A 14,254-nucleotide genomic window follows, 5' to 3' on the forward strand; every position below is an offset into this window, starting at 1 on the left:
AGCCACGATAAATCCAGGAGGGATATCAGGGATCACTTAGATGATAATTTTTTACCTGAATGTCCCACTGGTATCCTCACATGTAATGTATCCAAAATCAAATCCATTATTACCATCCCCTAATCTAAATGTGTTCCTCCTCCAGACTTCTCCACTTTTCCCCCATTCATTCTTTAGTTTATTAAGTATTCTCTATTTGTAGAATGCCTTCCACGTGCTAGGCACTAGGGATTCAAAGATGCCCAGAAAAATGTTCCATCTCTCTAGGGTCTCACTTCTGTGGGGGAGACCCACCCCACACGTGCTGGGTTGGCCCTAAATGATATGATACACACGTTTCTTTAAACAGTAGGAACTACCCGCCGGCAAAGCACAGAGAAAGAGTCCGGGATAAGGCACAGGCCAGAAGGCTTCTCCAAGGAAGTCATTTATCAGCGGAACCTTAAAGCACAGGCGAGCTTTCCGCCGCGGAGAGAGTAAGCGGGTGAAAGCGCATCTTCGGCAGAGTCAGCATGAGCAAGGACTGCAGGCAAGCTCAGGAAATGAGAAAGTGCTCCGCGGCTGGACCAGCTCAGGAAATGAGAAAGTGCTCCGCGGCTGGACCACAGGGTAAACGGTGAGCCGGCGGGCGGGGCGGGCGGCAAGGGAAGGCGGCACATAAGCCATAAGGTTCAAAACAGAAAAAAAAGCAGGCCTGGCCGGATTATGAAGGGTATTAGCTGCACACATATCTGTAACGGTCATGACACCTAATGTGGTGTCGTCACTCTCGTGAAGTCTTGTGCTTTTGGCCTGTCCCCCAGAACAGACGGGCCTTTCTGGGTTTGCCTTACGGAAGGGATGAAAGGAAGAGAGCCAGGAAACAAAGAAAGTAAGGCCTGGCTTTTGAGTTTCTACTGAGGATTTTGAAATTATGTTAGAGCTTACAGTTCTGAGGAAAACAGGCCTCTGAATTTCTAAAATCTTGGGCCTTGAAGGATGAAGGGGGTCGCTTTTACCATAAACTATACTTCAGATAGAACAGCTGGAGAGTCGTGCGGGCGCCCTTAGGGCTTTTCGTTTCCCTTTCCAGATGCCACACCTGCAGGCCGCATTTGGGAACAGGGAAGAACAGAAGAACAGAAGAGGCCTAATGTGAAGGAGCACATACTTTTCTGCTTACAGAGACGTTCGTCACCTGGGGAATATCCAGAAGACACGAAGCAGGGGAAGGGCAAGACCTCCGGACAGGACTCAGCCACGTACGTTAAGGAAGACAGAAAAATCGTGAAAGAGACTTTTTTCACAGATCTCTTTCTTTCACACTTAGGTATGTCTAATCGGAAATTCCTAAATTACTCTAAACTAGTGTGAACTTTCTTACATTTACAATAGGACATGGAAGCAACCTACATGCCCATCAGCAGAGGAATGGATAAAGAAGATATGGCACACATATACAATGGAATATTACTCAGCCATAAAAAAGGAATGAAATTGAGTTATTTGTAGTGAGGTGGATGGACCTAGAGTCTGTCATACAGAGTGAAGTAAGCCAGAAAGAGAAAAACAAACACCATACGCTAATGCATATATATGGAATCTAAAAGAAAAAAAAAACAAAACAGTGAACCCAGTGGCAGGGAAGGAATAAAGACACAGATGTAGAGAACAGACTTGAGGACACAGGGCCGGGTGGGGGGGGGGGGGGGGGCGGGGGCAAGAAGCTGGGACAAAGTGAGAGAGTAGCACTGACATGTACACACAACCAAAGGTAACATAGAGAGCTAGTGGGAAGCTGCTGCAGAACACAGGGAGATCAGCTTGATGATGAGTGATGACAGAGAGGTGAGATAGGGAGGGTGGGACAGAGGCTCACGAGGGAGGGGATATGGGGATATATGCATAAATACAGCGGATTCACTTTGTTGTACAGTGGAAACGAGCACAATATTATAAAGCAATTATACTCCAATAAAGATCTGAAGGAAAAAAAAGAAAAATGGAAAAAAAATGTGCATGCTAGAAGCCACCTATAAATATCTCCTGAAAACAAACAACTGAAAAATGCAATTTAGGCTGCAGCACCTTTCGCTTTCTGTTTCATATCATTTACCCGAATTTACTTCCTCCTGGAAAATTTTATGTCATTGCAAAGTTGTTTGGGGTCAAATCAAGTGGTGCTTCATTTAGTCAAAACATACCACGAGAATTACTTCTAAATAATATTTTTGGTTTTGGGGGCCCAAATGTCCACAAATACAGTGATTTAAGTAAGTAAAGAAGTAATTTGAACGAGTGGATGTCTACTGTGGGCCAGGCTGAAAGGACCATATTAGATGAGGCAGCCCGGTTTCCAGCTTTGGCAAGAGTTCTGTTTACTAGGTCTTCTCCCCTCTTTGCTCCCATCATCTTGAAACCAAGAAGGTTTATACATGTCGACTGAACACACCTGTGGGATTTTGGAGAAAATGTGCCTGTCTCTCTTCAGCGAGCATCTGCTCTGTATCCTGGCCCCTTTGTCTTGATACTTGCCACTGAGTACTGCTCTGAATTAATTTGACATCTAAACATCTCAGGACAGTGTTTTAGTGTTTGTTTTGTTTTATAAAATTATTACAAAAATGTAGACAATGCATCACAATACCACTTTCATGTTTTTTTTTTTTTAACAGACTGGTGCTGCTCTTTTCAGTTAATTTGCCTTATAAGTTTCTTGGAATTTCAGGACTACACATTGTGGAAGACCGAAGCCAGAACGGAGGTTACCATAAGAGATGTACTCATTTCCATTCCCATTTTCCCTAAAAGCGACAGTAATGAGAAGAGCTGAAAATGGGCAACTACTTAGCCCATATGCATACCTGTGTATGAACTGAAAAGATCACGCTCTTCTTTGGGCAGATGCAGATAGCAACCATGACTCAGGGAGCAGAGCTACAGGCTAGATTTCAGCCACCACTCACTCCCTCAGCCACGGTTGCTTCAAAAAGACTTCAGCCCAGCCTCGCGGCAGCTCAGTCCCTGATGGATTAAGGTCACTTGCCCCCACTCTAGTTATCCTTTAAAAGATAGGTGAACCCTCCCTGGAGGAAGATAGCTTCATTAAAGCTTCCACAGTATTTTTACACAATGCTCAGCATTGAATCAAAAAATTTCAGGCAGGACCAAGAGAAACAGCAGACAACAGAAACGTACTTACAGGTGACTCAGATGTTAGAGTGATCCGCCACGGACTTTAAAGTAACTGTGATTAAAATGTTCCGTAAAATACGTGATAGGATAGAGAACTTCACAAAAGGACTGCAGTGTATAAAGAACACAGACATAAGTTCTAGAACTCTGAAATCTTGGGTCGCAAATATGTAGATTGCTGGTTACTAGTATTCAGCACTATGAATATTAATGGAAAAGTTGTGAAGAGAAAAGGGAGGGGAAGTATCTGGCAGAGTCTGGGAAGAGGCCTTTGGAAGGCAGCCATGGGAAAGTAAAAGAGTCTCAAGCAAAGCCCTCCTGGGTCTGGCACCTGCGTTTCTGACGCTACAGCGGGGAGACAGCCCAGCTGCCTGAGCAGCTGTGAGCTGGTGCAGGCTGGAGGGGCGTTTGCAGGGGAGTGCCAAGTTTTTAAAAATCCTAGGAACAGCAAAAGAAGTTTGTAAAATATACCTAAGTAGACACAGAGAATTGTTAGAGTCCAAACCAAATCCCTCAGGCCATGGTGGGATCCAGAAAGAGGCTACGATCAATTCCAACCACAACACACGAAAGGAACTGAACTTTTTTTTTTTGGGGGGGGGGGTACACCAGGTTCAATCATCTGTTTTTATACACATATCCCCGTATTCCCTCCCTTCCTTGACTCCCCCCACCCTCGAGTCCCCCCCACCCTCCCCGCCCCAGTCCTCTAAGGCATGGAACTGAACTTTTGAATAAACAACCAGGCAGGCGAAGAAAGCATCTCTGTTGCAAAAGCGATCAACTTCCCCTTCATCTACTACACTGTGTGTGTTTGACACTCATGTTTTTAATTTCAGAACATCTTTCTTAAGCTACACCCAAATCTCCTTAAGTGCTGTTATTATTTTTGGTGTCGTTGCTGTTCCAGTGATCACCATTCCCCTTCCGTGCCTCTGGTGTGTTAGAGCCTGTTTTACTTGTTCTTCCTGTCCCCTAAAGCTTGTCTCTTTAGGTTCATTGTTCCTTTCCTTGGAGTTGGTCACAGAGACTCAGTTTACCTACATGCCTTAAATGGTTTGCTGCTGTTTTATAGCAGGCAGCTCCCAGGAGCAAACATTTTTGTTTCTTGATTTTCTTCACCTCTCGGGGTTAGCAAGATTTCACGCTTCTTCATCTCCTAAGGACCCAAAGAGTCTGGACATGCTCCCATCAGCTGATCTCGATCTTCCCTAGAGCATCAAGGATTCCTTTGAGTCAAGATACCCTCGGCATGAACGCTTGTGGTTTCTTGCTTGGGATGTCCCTACGGTTGTTGCCTAGCTCTCGTTTGGACCATAGAGAAGGGAACCCAACAACCACTCTCTACAACTTGGTTTGCAAGGTGACGAATCACTATCATCATTATGTTTTGTTATTTTTCCTGTTTACAAGGAACTCATTTTAAGCCACAGATCTATTATTTCGATGGCTCGTTTTTGTGCGTACCCTAAAATACACATATCCCAGGGAAGTCTTCGTCGGGTTTTTAGTACTACATTTACTGCTGATGGAATTTGCAAAGCTGGTATGCAAGATCCACTGCACAAACAACATCTACTCAAAATATGAATATGGAATTGACTATTGCCTTGAAGGTTCTGTTGGGTTCTGCGGGCCTATATTACTACGTGCCACGTGGTAAAACAACTCTTCCACAGCTTTTCTTTATTGGAACAGGTGTGAAACATTTCTTCTCATGCTGGGCTATGACCTAAGGCCTTGGCACCATGCGATTATGAACAGATATACATGCGAACAGTACTAGGTCACACTGACTAGCAAGAACACATTTATATAAATGTTTTAAGTTACTTAAATAGAAGTGTAAACTTTAAAGTTCTCACGAATTTGTTAATCCTTGGGCATATGGATAGGAGTCCAAGTTTGAGAAACTTGCAGTAAGTATTGCTCCTAAATGGTCTCTATCTAGCCATGAGTACCAGAACTTACATTCAAAAGCCTTATTAGGGCTTCCCTGGTTGCGCAGTGGTTAAGAATCCACCGGCCAATGCAGGGGATATGGGTTTGAGCCCTGATCCCAGAAGATCCCACATGCCGCAGAGCAACTAAGCCCGTGCGCCACAACTACTGAGCCTGCGCTCTAGAGCCAGCGTGCCACAACTACTGAGCCTGTGTGCTGCAACTACTGAAGCCCGTGAGCCTAGAGCCCGTGCTCCGCAACAAGAGAAGCCCCCGCTCACTGCAACTAGAGAAAGCCGGTGTGCAGCAATGAAGACCCAACACAAACCACAATCCAAAAAGACACATGTACCCCAATGTTCACTGCAGCAGTATTTACAATAGCCAGGACATGGAAGCAACCTAAACGCCCATCAACAGATGAATGGTTAAAGAAGATGCGGCATATATGTACAATGGAATATTACTCAGCTATAAAAGGGAATGAAATGGAGTTATATGTAATGAGGTGGATAGACCTAGAGTCTGTCATACAGAGTGAAGTAAGCCAGAAAGAGAAAAACAAATATTATATGCTAACTCATATATACAGAATCTAAAAATAAAAGAATGGTACTGATAAACCCAGTGACAGGACAAGAATAAGGATGCAGATGCAGAGAATGGACTGGAGGACACAGGGTTGGAGGGGCAGGGGGCAAAGGGGAAGCTGGGACGAAGTGAGAGAGTAGCATAGACTTATTTACACTACTGATTGTAAAATAGATAGCTAGTGGGAAGTTGCTGTGTAACAAAGGGAGATCAACTCGATGATGGGTGATGCCTTAGAGGACTGGAATGGAGAGGGTGGGTGGTAGTCGCAGGAGGGGGGGAATATGAGGATATGTATATAAATACAGCTGATTGACTTTGGTGTACCTCAAAAACTGGTACAAGAGTGTAAAGCAATTATATTCCAATAAAGAGCTAAAAAAAAAAAAAGACCCAACACAGCCAATAAATTAATGAAAAACAAACAAAAACAAAAGCCTTATTAATGTTCATTTAATTGATGTGAATTCATGTGTTAACTTCTAATTTTTTTTTCTATATCTTGAAAATATTAGTTACCTGGTTTTTATTCAATATTTAAGCACCAGCCTTTCACAAAAGCTATAGAAGTCAATTTTTAAAAGAGTTGTATGTAAGTCCTTTCCCTTTTTGGGTTAGTTTTCTCTCATTCACTCTGTCTCCTCACTGCCAACTGATATTTCAAAACATGGAAGCCCTCATTTGGAAAAACAAGAGGCAGAAGAGATGACTGATTTATCTGTAGTTTGTAAAAATATTTTACTTTTCATTGTAAAATGATGCACAAATTCCTAATTTTCTTAGTTTCCTCCACCTACTATGTGCTAGGTGCTTCTATCCAGTGAGAGGCAGCTTAATTTTTTTCGAAATTAAAAGTCTATAATGACTTTAGTTCACTTACGTTTAATATTATTGATGGTATATTTGAGTTTGTATATGCCATCTCACTATTTATTTTTTATCTTATATTATTTTTCTTCTTCCCTTCTTTTGAAATAGATGAATCTTTTGTCATTGCATTTTCTTCTTTATTAATTATATATTTTTTACTATTATTTAGCTGTTACTCTAGAGAGTATGACGTGCATTATCGACTTATTATTGTATAGTATATATTAATACTTTTACCACTTCCTGGATAATCCTAAAACCTTAAAACATTTTCACTCCATTTATCTCCATGCCTTTTGTGCTGTTGTTGTCACGCAGTTAGTTCTATATATATTTAAACTACACAAGGCATCATGATTGTTGTTTTCTATAGTTTGTATTTATTTAAATTTACCCATGTGTTTACTCTTTCTCTCCTGCATTTCTGTCTTTCTGTCTGTGATCACTTTCCGTATGCCTCAAGAATTCTCTTTATTACTTCTCTTAGACTGAGTCCTCTGGCAATGAATTCTCTTAGATTTTCTTTGTTGAGAAATGTCTTTGTTTTGTCTCTGATTTCGGGAATATTTTCACCGGGTATAGAATTGCAGGTTGGCACCCAGGAGTATTTTTCAAACTCCTTTCCCCGCTCCTAGGGTTTAAAAAACTTGGCACTCCCCTGCAGACGCCCCTCCAGCCTGCACCAGCACACAGCTGCTCAGGCAGCTCCGCAGTCCCCGCTGTGGTGACAGGAATGCAGGTGCCAGACCCAGGAGGGCTTCGCTTGAGATTCTTTTACTTTCCCTTGGCTGCCTTCCAAAGGCCTCTTCCCAGACTCTGCCAGATACTTCACCTCCCTTTATTCTTTTTTTTTAAGAACTTTTATTGAGATACAGTTGACATACAATAAACTGCATATATTTAAAGTGTACAATTTGATATTTTGTTTCTTATTGGTAATGTATATATGGCAATCCCAATCTCCCAATTCATTCCACCCCAACTCCCCCCACACACCCCGCTTTCCCCACTTGGTGTCCATATGTTTGTTCTCTACATCTGTGTCTTCCTTTTATTCTTCACAATTTTTCCATTCATCTTCAATATTAGTGACCTGAAATCCACATATACATTATCCAACATTTTCATAATTTTAGGACAGGTATTAAGTAAATTGTACTAAAATTTTGTGTAAAGAAATTTGAAGTTGGGAGGGACTTGCTATACAGTTGGCCCTTCGTATCTGCGGGTTCCGCATCTGCCATTCAACCAAGCGTGATCGAAAGTATTTGGAAAAAACAAATATTTTTCCAGAAAGCTCCAAAAGCAAAATTTGAATTTGCCATGCACAAACAACCATTTAGATAGCAATCACATTGTGTTCACAACTATTTATATAGCACTTACATTGTATCATGTATTCTAAGATATCTAGAGATGATTTAAAGTATACAGGAGGTGTGAATTATATGCAAGTACTGCACCATTTTATATGAGGGACTTGAGCATGCTTGAATTTTGGTATCGGCAGGGGTCCTGGAACCAGTCGCCCGTGGATACCTAGGGACGACTGTATTTCAGACTAGAAACCTGCATTATTATTAAGTGATCCAACTTCCCATCTGATTGATAATTTTATTAGTTACATGAAGCCAGGTGCGATCACCAACAAGCCTCAGAATCTCAGAGGCCTGACGCAATGGTTTACTTTGCACTCACGCAGAATTCAATTGGGTTTTCAGTGGGCAGCCTTCCACGTGGAATCCAGGAACCCGGCTCCTTTAATCCCCGGGCCTCAGATTCCTCCGCTGCAGGCCCTGCATTCAGCCAGCAGGCGAAAGAAGAGAGTAACGAGAGGATCGTGGGTGGCTGGGTTTTCATAGGCTGACTCTGCTAGTAGCATACATCACTTCCACCACCTCCACCCCATGGGCCAGAACTCAGCCACCAGCCACGTCCAAATTTAAGGGAGGCTGGGAAATGTCATTTAGCTGTGCGCCCGGGGAAAACTGGCTTAGTGAGAAGTTCATCTCTACAACAGTAAGGAATGGGAATTCAATTTAAGATCGTTACCTTTTTCCAAACCAAGTTAAAGACGCTAAGAATTCTTTAATGGACTTTCAATTTGGGCTCAAATTAACCCATGTATGATAAAAGTTAATGTTCACTAAATCTGAACGTGTAATTTATCCTGATGAGCGTTTTTTCTCTTTAACTTATACAAAAATAATAAAACTAACGGCTTTTAACTAGGTCGTTGTGTAGAATTTTCACTTATTTGGACCATCGTTCCAAACTTCAGTCCGCTTCACACTGGAGACGGAACACTCCCCAGACGGACCCACGCGTCTCCTCTGCACGCCTGCCTTGGGGTCACAGAGTGCGGACGCTGAGAAAGTAAAGGACTGTGCTGAAGGACCCTCTACGAATGCGGGCTGATTTCAGCTGTGCCCTCACTGCTGTCTGTCCGCCTCCATCACCACCACCCCGTCACTTCCTCGTGGGGATTCAGGGCCTTGCCCACATGGGCTCCTCCATCCTTCTCCAAATTCTCCACACCCCTGGCGTTCCTTACTTTCCAGACAAACGCCTCACTTCCCTCTTCTTGTTTACTTGTGAGTTCCCGCTCAGGGACCATCCCTCCTCATTCCACGGAAGCAGGGACCATCTCTTTCACGTCCACAGCTTTATTTCCAGGGGTATTTGGTGAATGAGTGAATCAGGCTATCCGGGGTCAGCTCTATCGTGTACCCTACTTTGCATCTCAAAATATCTCTGTCTCCATATAAACCACCTTCAGATTCTTAACTCCCGTCACGGGAGAAGATCTTATCTCTCCATGGCTTACTTCTTCACCACTATTTCCCATCCCAGTATCTTTGAGTCTTCCTCCCTCAATCACCTCCTCTTCTCCAGTATCTTTACTCTCTCCTTTGTCAGCTCTCAAAATAGGAACAATTTCCCCCCAGTCTGAAAAAGGCTTTGTTCTCCGCTCTGCTTCTCAAGCTTTTAATTTTTCTTTTCACAGCCCAAATTGCTGCCTCCAATGACTCATGGCCCGTGCACCCCTTCATCCTCTACGATCTGATAATGGCTCTACTCTGGGCTCTTGAAGGTCATCAGTGACTTCCTACTTGCCAAATTCAATGATCTTTTCTTGATCTTCATTTTCCTCACTCACTCTGCAATATCTGAACTATTACATACTGCGGCGGAGACTGCTGGTTGACCACCAAATATCCCTTTCTCCCCTTTTCCTTACCAACACAACTCCAATTTTATTCGAAGTGGTAACACGACCAACTAAAGGACAAAATTTCCCAGCCTTTCTTGCAGTAGAGATGGCCTTAAGAAATATACACTTACATGCTTGAATTCATTAGGTCAATGCCAGCTGCAATAAAAGATAAACTCTAACTTCTCATCAGCTTAGACAACAGTACTTCCCTGCTCACATAATACTCAGAATGCATGTTCCTAGCCAGCAGGGAACCTCCTACGTGGTCACTGTGGCACCCAGGTCCCTTCCAGGTATTGGTTCATCTTTTTCTAGGACCTCAAAGTCCTCTACATTCAGCTAGTATATGGAGACAGGGGATGAAGGACAGCACGTAGGAGGCCAGAACTCAGCTGTGTGATGAGACATAACTGCAGGGGAGGCAGGAAAATGCAGCACATGTGACTGCTCAAGAGGAGGAAATGGACTTAGTGGGCAACTAGCCAGTCTCCAGCCTACTGTTAAGCCATTCAGTAAGAGATGCAGGCCCAGCCCAACCATCAGGCATGACTGGAACAGGTAATAGTCACTGCACCCTGACTGGGTACCTTCTAGGGCAGAGAATCGGACTCGTTCAATCCTTTAAGCCAAAGATGAGCATTTCTTCTTTACTCTCTGCCATGACAAGTTTATTACCCTTAACACTTTTTCTCTCATTGTTCGCGTCATAAAGCATGAATTAACTTGCCTTCTGCCATAATAAGAACTGTCTCTAATTGCAATTAGACCTGTTCGCCTTTTCAGCTGTGAAAAGTGAAGTCTGAAAAACACTGAGATAAAGAAATAGATAAGATGTACTGTGCTTGTACTTTAAATCCCCCGAGAAAGCCAAAACTGCAAAATGGGAGTCGTGTTTCTCGTTGTCAACAATAATGCTTTTGGCCAAGTCCAAAAAAAGTACCCTCGAGGTTTACAGGACACACCAGGATCACAGTGTCTTACTGCCCAGATCAACGACTCCCTGTTAGTTTAATTCTCTCTGTGGACTGTAAATCAAAGTCATCCCCAGCATTTCCTCACCACAGTTACTGACCGATGACGTGCACTGTCACTCTTGACCCACCAGTTAAAAATGGCCTGCCTATAAATTATCCTTCGTTCAGCTCAGATGATCCTCTAATGGGAAGACATTTATCTGTATTTAAATTCCAGGTGATCGCAGAAACATCTGAACAGATAAATTTTCCTCGTCTCTCTCCAACCTTATTAACAGTAATAATAGCCACTCATTCTTACAGTTGGAAGTTTCCAACTTTCCCAATTGTTTGTTTTCAATGCTCTCCTGCTAAGAATGTGTTATTTCGAATAACTCATCGTTCATATAAATTAGCACAGACACAGAAAAACAAGTGATTTCAAAAGCCAGTCTCCATTATTTCCAGAGCCACATACAGGTATATGAAATAATTTTGAGACCCAGACTTGCATATGTATACAACTTAAATTTGTTTGACCTGGGCTTTCTGTCTGGCAGTTGAATACAGAAGACTACCTGAGCTTCTTAGAATGAGAGATCAAAATTGTTTCTGATTCAGGATAGAGTCTTTCAGGACAAGGAAAAATAAGAGAAGGTATCCTGGTTATTTGTTCATTTAGTAGATGTTTATGGAGAGCCTATCACGTGCCTAGCAGCATGTGTTGGGACCTGGGGGAGAAAGTTAAATAAGACACAGCCCCCATCCTTGAGAGACTCCCACCCCAACGTGCAAACACACACCATAACATAATACAGTAAATGCGACAGGGCTTTCAGGGAGCCCAAGAGAGTGGGTTTCTTAGGGGAGGGTGAGGAACTTCTGGGAAGAATCTGAAGAAAACGGTTGACATAGAAATCCAAGATCATGCTGAGGAAAGCTAGATAAAAAAAGGTACGAATAAAAAAAAATACCAGTGGAATGCTGGGACCTAGGCCCTGGCCTAAATTTGCCTGGGGTCCCCAGAAAGGGGTTTAGGGAGGCGTCTTTAAAGCGGAGGTAAGTGTAGGTGGAGCGTGAGGGCCACTGAGACGGGCCCACCGGTCTCCGCTGAGAAGCCCGCCAGCGTCACCCTGGTAGTGGGTGCTGGACACCCCACCCAGACCCCGTTCCAGACTAAAGGGCTTACTCCTCCGGCTCCCGGCACGCAGTCCTTACTGTCCGCCCCTCCAGGTGTTGCCTTGTCTCAAAAGAGCTGCGGCACCCAAAGCCATGGCCCTTCCCGGGGCCCCCAGTGCCCGGCCCACCCACAGCGATAAGGCCCCCACCCCCAGCTCGGGGCAAATCTGAGGACCCCTTTCAGCTTCTGAGCTTCCAGTCAGGTTGGCTCAGGCCTTTTATTGAAACTGTATCATAGCCGGACCTCTCCCTCGCCCAATCCTGCGTCTGTTTCCTTTCCCAGGTGTTACTCCCCAAAGCAGCCCCTAATAAAATCCTACACAGTAGCCTCCACCTCAGAGTCTGCTTCACAGGGAACAAACCAGCCGCACCTGTCAACCACGTCCCTTGGAACCACAGCACACCGCTAGAAAAATCTCAGGAATCAGTGAACCGTCAAACGTATAATTGGGTTAACAAATGTATTGCTCCATCATTCATTTATTCCCAGGTCATGACCCAAAGGCATTTTCAAAAATTCTTTCTGATCTTTAGGTTTTTTAAACTAGAGCCAAGCTATAATTGAGAATATGTTTTCTCCAAGACCCAAACATACAGGGAGCCTGATCCTGATTTACTCGTGGACACAGAGGGTCAACTGAGGTCGGCCAAGACACACCCACTCCCTAGACTCTCCGGAGGATTTCATCGCTCGCTTTGGCAGCAAAATATATCAAAATGAAACTTCTTGCTGGACAAAAGGTAGGGGACCCCAAAAAGCAGAAATCAGAATGGGACAAAGAGTTTACTAAACCACCTGCAAATTTTAGCCAACAGACGCTATGACATTGGCCACATGACACATGCAACCAGCAGAAATGTAGGCAACTGGCATGCTCTCTGACCCTGGGGGAGCCCTGCCTCCCCACCTCTGAGCAAACGAAGGAAATCACAGGGTCCCTCCCTTCTCTCCCACCCTCTTGTCTTCTCTGCTCTTTCCTTCCTCCAAAGCAGAGGCCTGGGGAATCCAAAAGATCTGGATGCCATTCTAGCCTCATCACTTTCAAGTTATGTGAACGTGGAGAAGTTATTAACCTGAGTCTCATTTTCCTCATCCGAAAAATGGGAGAAAAAGAAAGCAGACTTCTCGGGCACTAGTGACAGGAATAAAAACACTGACACCATCCACAGAGCCACGCAAAGCACGAGGCTGCATTCTAGCTCAGTGGTTCTCACTTTAATGCACAGTGGAGTGAAGCCTGGAGGAAACTCCCAGAGAGTCTGATATAATTGGTTGAAGCTGCTGAATCATCAGAAATGTTTAAAGCTTTCTAAGTGATTCTAAAGTGCAGCCAAGGGTCGCAGCCACTATCGAAAACAGTATGGAGGTTCCTTAAAAAACTAAAAATAAATATGACCCAGCAGTCCCACTCCTGAGCATATATCTGGAAACGATGAAAACTCTAATTCGAAAAGATACATGCACCCCAATGTTCACAGCAGCACTATATACAACAGCCAAGACACATAAGCAACCTAAGTGCCCACTGACAGACAAGTGGATAAAGAGGATGTGGTACATATACACACACACACACAATGCGATATTACTCAGCCATGAAAAAGAATGAAATAATGCCATTTGCAGCAACATGGATGGACCTAGAGGTTATCAAACTAAGTGAAGTCAGTCAGACAAAGACAAACATTACATGATATCACTTAGATGTGGAATATTTAAAAAAATGATACAAACGAACTTATTTACAAAACAGAAATAGACTCACAAACAGAAAACAGACTTACAGTTAGCAAAGGGGAAGTGGGGGAGGGATACATTAGGAATTTGGGATTAACAGATACACACCACTATGTATAAAACAGATAAACAACAAGGATCTACTGCATAGCACAGGCAACTATATTCAATATCTTGTAACAACCTATAATGGAAAAGAATCTGAACCATATATATATATATATATATATATAAAACTATATGCTGAATCACTTTGCTGTATACCTGAAACATTGTAAATCAACTATACTTCAGTTAACAAATAGTAAATAAATAAATAACTGAATAAATATAAATAGATAAAGTACAGCCAAGGTTGAGAATGACTGCTCCATGAAGATTAATTTCTATTTAAGTCACACAGCTACCATGTGAGTTCAGCACAATCCCTCCTCCCTCTATTTTCACAGACAAGGAAATGGGTTTAGGAAGGTGCGAAGGTTGCTCAAGGGTACAGCGCTGGCAAGGGGGCAGAGCTGAGAGCTGACTTCATGCAGTGCGACCGCAAAGACCCCACCCGTCACTGCCACAGCGCTGTGCTACTGCCTCACC

This window comes from Hippopotamus amphibius, chromosome 2 (genome assembly GCF_030028045.1).
Source record: "Hippopotamus amphibius kiboko isolate mHipAmp2 chromosome 2, mHipAmp2.hap2, whole genome shotgun sequence".
Taxonomy (NCBI): domain Eukaryota; kingdom Metazoa; phylum Chordata; class Mammalia; order Artiodactyla; family Hippopotamidae; genus Hippopotamus; species Hippopotamus amphibius.